Source organism: Rhinopithecus bieti, unplaced genomic scaffold (assembly GCF_001698545.2).
Source record: "Rhinopithecus bieti isolate Rb0 unplaced genomic scaffold, ASM169854v2 scaffold_10620, whole genome shotgun sequence".
Classification (NCBI taxonomy): domain Eukaryota; kingdom Metazoa; phylum Chordata; class Mammalia; order Primates; family Cercopithecidae; genus Rhinopithecus; species Rhinopithecus bieti.
This window is the reverse complement of record NW_016806453.1, coordinates 197,052-205,346: the sequence shown is the minus strand read 5'-3', so window position 1 is coordinate 205,346 and position 8,295 is coordinate 197,052. Positions and strand designations below refer to the sequence as shown.

The following is an 8,295-nucleotide window of genomic DNA, read 5'->3' as shown; positions in this document are numbered from 1 at the left end:
TTGGCCTTTTCTTTTTTTTTTTTTTTTTTTTTTTTGAGACGAAGTCTTACTCTGTCTCTAGGCTGAAGTGCAGTGGCGCTATCTCAGCTCACTGCAAGCTCTGCTTCCCGGGTTCACGCCATTCTCCTGCCTCAACCTCCCCAGTAGCTGGGACTACAGGCGCCTGCCACCACGCCCGGCTAATTTTTTGAATTTTTAGTAGAGACAGGGTTTCACCGTGTTAGCCAGGATGGTTTCCATCTCCTGACCTCGTGATCCGCCCGCCTTGGCCTCCCAAAGTCCTGGGATTACAGGCGTGAGCCACTGAGGCCGGCCCGACCATTTCATCTTGATTAAAATTGAATTAACAGAGTTTGTTTCTCCTAGTCTACCTCATATGTTAGTGAATTATATCTTTTGTTAAATTTGCTTTTCTTGTTACGATAGGATTACATTTTATCCCTACCTCATAAAATGAATCAGTCTGTCTCTAATGTGGCTTATTGATGCCTAAAATAGACGTAAAATAGTAACATAATGCCAGAACTCAGAATAAGGTCATAGGCCAGGCATGGTGGCTTACACCTGTAATCCCAGCACTTTCGGAGGCCAAGGTGGAAGGATTGCTTGAGACCAGGAGTTCAAGACCAGCCTGGGCAACTTAGTGAAACTTTTTCTCTACAAAACAATTTTAAAAAATCAGAATAAGGTCATAAATATAAATACTACACAGAATTTCAGTGTAAACAAAGTAGTATATGTGTTGGGATATGAATCTGCGAGTTTGATGATTTTGTATAAACAAGCAAACGAGAAAACATAAATAGAAGATACATGATTAATATCTGCAAATTTGATTTTATTATGTTATTTTCTAGTCCTTGGTGTGTTGTATGTTATGAAATTTTGTCAAATGGTAGCAGAAACTACTGAGACCTTTGTATTGTTTTCAAAGTATCATAACTACTCTGGAAAACCAGTTTTTTTTCCTCTAGGGCAAAAGCAAGTAATGCTTTTTCTTGGTGTGTGTGTGTGTATGGGGTGTGGTGGGACAGGGATGAAATTGCTGCATTTTGCCACTAAAGGAAGAGATGGGACTTAAACAGATGGTTCATTCACAGATGGACTCTTTGAAATAAAAATGGTATATGAGAGCCTGCTTATCATGTTGATTAAGATCATGGGCTGCCTGGGTTCAAATCCCAGCTTTCTTACCAGCTGTGTGTACTTGGTCAAACCACTTCATTTCTGCATGCCTTAGCTTCATTTTACTTATTGAGGGAATAGTAGTAATGTGTACTATATACATATGTTTGTTATGAGAATTATAGGAGTTAATATTTGTAAGCATTAGAAGAGCATGTAGATTGGCCGGACACAGTGGCTCACACCTGTAATCCCAGCACTTTGGGAGGCTGAGGCGGGTGGATCACAAGGTCAGGAGATGGAGACCATCCTGGCTAACAGGGAGAAACCCCTTGTCTACTACAAATATAAAAAATTAGCCGGGCATGGTGGCGGATGCCTATAGTCCCATCTACTTGGGAGGCTGAGGCAGGAGAATGGCGTGTGCCCAGGAGGTGGAGCTTGCAGTGAGCTGAGATCCCATCAGTGCATTCCAGCCTAGGTGACAGAGCGAGACTCCATCTAAAAAAAAAAAAAAGAGCATATAGATCATGGTAAATGCTATACAAATATTTAGAACATGCATTAAAACTAAATACAAATGTCTATAAGACGGAAATGTTTTTTATAAAGATGAGATTACACGGCCGGGCATGTTAGTTCACGCCTATAATCCTAGCACTTTGAGAGACCAAGGTGAGTGGATCACCTGAGATCAGGAGTTCGAGACCAGCATGACTAACATGACGAAAACCCATCTCTACTAAAAATACAAACATTAGCCAAGCATAGTGGCGTATGCCTGTAATCCTAGCTACTTGGGAGGCTGAGGCAGAAGAATCGCTTGAACCCAGGAGGTGGAGGTTGCAGTGAGCCAAGATCGTGCCATCGCATTCCAGCCTGGTGACAGAGTGAGACTCTGTCTCAAAACAAAAAAAAGATGAGGTTATGATTCACGCAAATATAAAATGAGTACTTTTATAAAATGAGCTTTTATAATACTTGCCTAATATATACATATGTTGGAGAAATAGTTAACAGGAAAATAACTTGAGATGTTGGCTAGCTTTGTTTAATGTTACAGTATGTCTGCCTGGAAGTTGTTTTTAAAATATGTTTAGTAATTTGCAACCTTAGACTTATATTACATTAATAGATATTCATTAAAATCCACATAATTTCTAAGAAATATAAATGACTAAAATACTAATACTAAACCTAAGTCTGAGTTTATATACTTTGGCTTTTTATTTTCACATGGCATAAAGAAACTAGATATAATTGGGCCCATTAATAAAATGTTCTTTTGAAAGATTACACTATAAAGAAACAGATATCTCTAGAAATTGTAAGATGATATATTCATAAAACCTGCTAGTATGCTATAGAATGCTAGCATGTGACACAGTTTACAGCTGTCTACTTCTTAAGTTTTCTTCGTAAAAGTGTATTGGTCTTTCAAATTACATTTAATACATGTAAGTTAAACTACTAAAAGTAATAAGCACGAGGAGAAACAACTCTGTATGCAAAGTATGTGAGGAATGAAGGACTTTTTTTGCTGTAGATAAGGGAAAAAGAGTGTAATTTTGTCTTAAAATGAGATTACTGGTTATTCCAGAATGAGAAAGAGGAAAAATGTAGGACGAAATCTGAATGGATGTAGAAAGCTGTAGGTTTGCAGAAAAGAAATTCTTGATGTTTTCAAGCTGGCTAAGATTAAATTGATTTCTATGTAAAGATTTTTTTTTTTTTCAAATAACATGAGCCCAATAGTGTGCTGATATAAAACTAGCACTTGGTTTTATTTCTGTTAAAGCAACAAAGTTTTCTTGGAATATTGGTCTGTTCATAATAAGAGATTGTGAAAGGTTTTTCTTTCCTTTTTTTTCTTTTTTGAGATGGAGTTTCACTTTTGTTTCCCAGGCTGGAGTGCAATGGCGCGATCTCGGCTCACTGCATCCTACGCCTCCTGGGTTCAAGCGATTCTCATGCCTCAGCCTCCCGAATAGCTGGGATTACAGGCATGTGTCACCACACGCGGCTAATTTTGTGTTTTTAGTAGAGATGGAGTTTCTCCATGTTGGTCAGGCTTATCTCGAACTTCCGACCTCAGGTGATCTGCCCCCCTTGGCTTCCCAAAGTGCTGGGATTACAGGCGCGAACCATCCTGTCCGGCCACCTCTTTGCCTTTCAAGTAATCTGCCTAGGAAACAAAAATTCTGTGCATTATCAAAATAATTTATTGTGCTTTGTGTTTTCTATGTCATCTCCTTTTAAGAGAACTTAAGTATTGTTTCATAGTGATCTATGATTCTGTTTAATCAGCATTCAAATCTTTTGACATTTTTGACAGTTTTCCATAATCTAATTCTAAATTAATTTATTGTGTTCTATTTATAGAACACAATAAATTCTATTTATTCTAGAATGTTGGCCAGGCTGGTCTTGACCTCAGGTGATCCACCCGCCTCGGCTTCCCAAAGTGCTGGGATTATAGGCGTGAGCCACCGTGCCCAGTCCTAAATGAATTACTAATCTTGGACTGACCTTGAGATTTCCCATAGGTCCCCTGGAAAATATCAAAGGATTTGTTCTTTCACCTAGTAAAAATATTGTTTGTTTGATATATTAAATTATGTGGGCAACATTGTCAAGTAAAAAGTGATGCTTAAGCTTTTCTAGGTTATAGTTGTATGGGTAAATATTAATAATGAAAACATTCCAGAAATTATGTGAATATCATAGACATTTGCCAATACCCTCATTGTCCATCATATGTCCTTGTATATACTGTTATCATCATAATGCCAACTATTATTGAAATATTTAAATATTGTGTGCCACAAAAATAACCTAATTCCCTCATCAGTTTTATCATTTTTATAATGAACAGAGTTTAACCATAGACATTTTAAGTCTTTTATTATCCACAGATAGGTTTTCTTTTACTCTGATTCTTCCTGAAAGCTCCTGTAATCAGCTTATAAGCCAGAATGCTTCATTTTCAACACAACTGATTGTCTTAGAGATCTATGGAAAGGACCATGCCAGGTGCTCTGGGGTGTAGGCTTCAAATGGCATTGCTTAGATACTTGTAGACCATACCACTGGAATGAGTATGGATTTCCGCAGCTAGTAGAGAAGCTGACTCATAAAACTGCTAACCCAGGATAAAGCAGAAGATTCAATTACATGGGGCAGAATAAACTAATAAATAAGATAATTTTTATGGTTATTGTTTTGGAATATTTCTCATTCTTTAATGTCTTATTTAAGGAGCATTTTTTTTCCTGTTTTCTCATGCTTTCTGTAACTCATGACAATTTAGTAGGTTATGCTTTTGTAAAAAGAGATGAAACATATTTTCTTCCAACCTGATCCCTCCAGAATTCAGAAACACTTATTGAGTATTCTAATTCTCAATGGCATTACGATTATTTGGATAAGTTCAATAAGATTCTGTCTTCCTCGTAACAGGACATACTTGGAAAAATCAGTTTATAACCAAGGCTTTGACTGGGATGTCATATTTGAGAATGATGCATTGAATCAGATACGTCCAGACACTTTTAAGGCACAAAGACTTTATGGAGTCAATGCTTACAAAGTCCTCTTGGGAAAACTGGCCTGGTACCTGGCTTATTGGATCCTGCCATCTTATACATTTTCTCAATTCTTCTAGTTTCCTCTGAAAGCCTACTACAAGTCTCCAAACTAACATTTTTAATTTCTCCCCACCTTCCTCACTTGGCATCCCTGAGAACTAAAACTGTCTTTTTCCCAGAAGGGGACAGTTAAGACTGTCTTCTTAAGCAAACTTTAGTCAGGTTTTTCTAAGTCTTTTTTGTGTCTAGGCCCCATTCTTGCAATACCTGCATAGCCCAGTTTCAGCAAGAATCTTGCTAAGTTAGTTAAGAGAAAATGTCTTACCCTTGATATCAGATCATCCTTGATACTTGGTCAAATTGCTCATCCCCCACCAGGCAATATGTGATCACGCTGGCTTGCCTTCAGCAAGAATACTGTTAAGGCTCTATAACCAGAATCCCCCTATGTTTCCTCTTAGTTATTTTCCATCCACTCACCTCCATCCTGCTCCTTGGCTATAAATCCCTGCTTGTTATTGCTGTATTTGGAATTGATCCCAGTTCTATACTGAGGTCTCTTTCCTTTATTGTAATAGTTACTGAATAAATTCTGTTTTTACTGCTTTAATCACTTCCAGTTCCAGTTTTCTTTGACATTATCAAAAGTATACAATATGAAAGAGCAATTACTGTCATGTGTTTACACTGACAGATATTTCAACTTGCAGTTGTATAAAACCAGTGATGTACAAAGCCTGAGTTGGTGCTTTGTGTACGTAGAGAATGTCCATGAGGGAGATATACTTGACAACTTTTTGTCCTATTTATTACTGAAAACCTAGGGTAGGGAAAAAGATACATTGAGCTTTGTGTGTGAAGAGGAAGGCAACACATTGCTATGCAAATAAAAGAGGTGGCCTCTAAGTGGTAATTTATATTGTTGTATTTGCGAAGAACAGTTGCTGGTCAAAAAATACTCCTATTAGGTTTTGATTTATTGTTGAAGGAAATACTGCTAATTATTAGTCCTATCAAGCTGTAGCCTTTAAGTATGTACATAACTTTTTCGCATACTATGTGAGGAATTGGGCTGTAAGTATAATCTGACTGTTGAGGGAAGAAGAGTCTCATGTTAGTTTTTAAAATGAGAGACAATTAAAATATTCCCTCATAATGCTGATAATTCAAGTAAAGACTATTTTGAGTAACTTACTTGAGTGACATGTCACAGCAGTATGTTTATTCATTACGTTGAATTGTTTGAACCTTCACTTCAGTCTCAAAATATTCCATTTAAAAAATTTGCAGATGACAGATTAGAGTTTCTTTTTAAAAAACTGAACGGTGGTATAAAAATGGTTTAAACGTCAATGTTTTCCCATACCTTTCTTTTTTTTTTTTTTTTTTGAGACGTAGTTTCCATCTGTCGCCCAGGCTGGAGTGCAGTGGCACAATCTCGGCTCACTGCAACCTCCACCTCCCAGGTTCCAGTGATTCTCCTGCCTCAGCCTCCCAAGTAGCTAGGACTACAGGTGCATGCCACCGTGCCTGGCTCTTTTTTTTTTTTTAGTAGAGACAGAGTTTCACTGTGTTAGCCAGGATGGTCTTGATCTCCTGAGCTCATGATCTGCCCGCCTCAGCCTCTGAAAGTGTTGGGATTACAGGCGCGAGCCACCGCACTGGCCCTCCCATACTTTTCTTTTATAATTACTTTTGAGAAAGAAACACATGACTTATTGTCTCATATGTTTAAAATTTCTTATCACTACAAATGTGATGTTACTTACATAATGCTTCATGAAAAAATGAAATAATACTTTTTAGAGCTAAAACCAGTTAAAGAATAATTAGAAAATCTATTTACTCTGTCTCCCAAGTTGAAATGGTCTTTCTGCATTCATTTATAAGTCTGTCAATTTAATGCCTGATAGAGTTCTGAAACATCTTCAGTGATGAATCTTTATAATTTCTAGGTTCACAAGAGTCTAAATATGCATTTGTCTCTGACAAAGCCACCAAATGTTTATTGTCATTTAATAATCATTAATGGAGAATCAGGAGTTTATAATTTGGTTAATCACAATAGAAACTAGTTTATCTCTGGCAGAGATAAATAGTACTACTATAGGAGTCCCTGCGAGGTCAACTCAAGTATAAGTATTTTATATTTTGAGGTTTCCTAAAGTTTTTCTCTACTTCATTGACATACAAGTTGCCCACATTATTCTCCTTCTCATTATTACTACAACCAGTTGAGTATTTTGATTAGAATACTTCTGGGAGAGAAGTGGTTGCTAAGAAGGGAATGCTTTATAGACAGAGAAAGGTTCATTTTTATGGTCACAGGTTATTTTCTAGTCTTGGCCGAATTTTCTTTTTGGTGGGGGGACTATTGTGGTCCAAAGACAATTTAGGTGACTCATAACCTATCACCTCTAATCCCCCAGATGTCTCAAAATTGCATGCTCATGAGAGTATCTCAATGAGTGAATAGCAGTATCTCCTCGCATTAAAAATTTACACATATCATAAATACTTTTAAAAATCAGAGTATCTCAGTGAGTGAATAGCAGTATCTCCTTGCGTGAAAGATTTACACATATCATACTTTAATATAAATAAATTCAAAAATACAGATCAGCTTTCCTATAAGTATATTAAAAACCTTTTTATGAATAGCAATTTAAAATATTTTAAAACATTTATTTTGCACAGCTTTGTTTACTAGGTTTAATTTATCTTGTTACTATTTGTTAAAAATAAACGGAAATTCAAGTTTATAGGTTTGCTCTTAAATCATTTAAAAAAAATCAGATTTCAGGATATAATGTTTTGGCTTGTTTTAAATATTCCTGCTTGCTGGCTCTTGTGTGTTGGGGTAGAGGTTTCTTTTAAAATCTAGTAGCACCCTCTAGAGCAAAAGGTAAAATACAATTTGATAAGAAAGGAGCAGTTTAACAAATTCAAATATTCTCCTTGAAATTTCCTATCCGGAGTAATAGTTTGTTACTTAGAAGTACCAAAGAGCTGGCCAGACATGGTGGCTCATGCCTTTAATACCAGCACTTTGGGAGGCCGAGGTGGGCAGATCACTTGAGGTTGGAAGTTCAAGACCAGCCTGGCCAACATTGCGAAACCCTGTCTCTACTAAAAATACAAAAATTAGATGGGCATGGCATGGTGGCTCATGCCTGTAATTCCAGCTACTTGGGTAGTGGGGGAGAGGTGGGCGGGGCTGAGGCAGGAGAATCTATTGAACCTGGGAGACAGGAGTTGCAGTGAGCCGAGATCACGCCACTGTAGCACTCCAGCCTGGGTGATAGAGTGAGATTCCCTCTCCAAAACAAAATAGAATAAAACAAAACTTTGTTGCCATTAATTCACACAGTAGATAAAACATTATAGAACATAGCACGGACAAAATTTGCCCATCAGGAAAACAGCAAGTATCTAAAATGCTACTTTTCTTCTTAAAAGCATACTGCTCCAGTGTGTTCAACCATCAGCATATGTGAGGGTCACCCGGAAGGCTTTCAATAACACAGATGCTGGCCCCTTCCCAGAATCTGATCTGGCAGGTCTAGAGGGGCCTGTATCCCCA

The 8,295-nt window shown here is 37.4% G+C and overlaps 1 protein-coding gene across 1 annotated transcript in view; it reads left to right on the top strand.

The window, feature by feature from the left end:
- The window catches only part of LOC108532548 (O-acetyl-ADP-ribose deacetylase MACROD2-like), a 99,407-nt gene that overhangs the window by 78,957 nt on the left and 12,155 nt on the right, over positions 1-8,295 (top strand). The gene's annotated exons all lie outside the window — the stretch shown is intronic.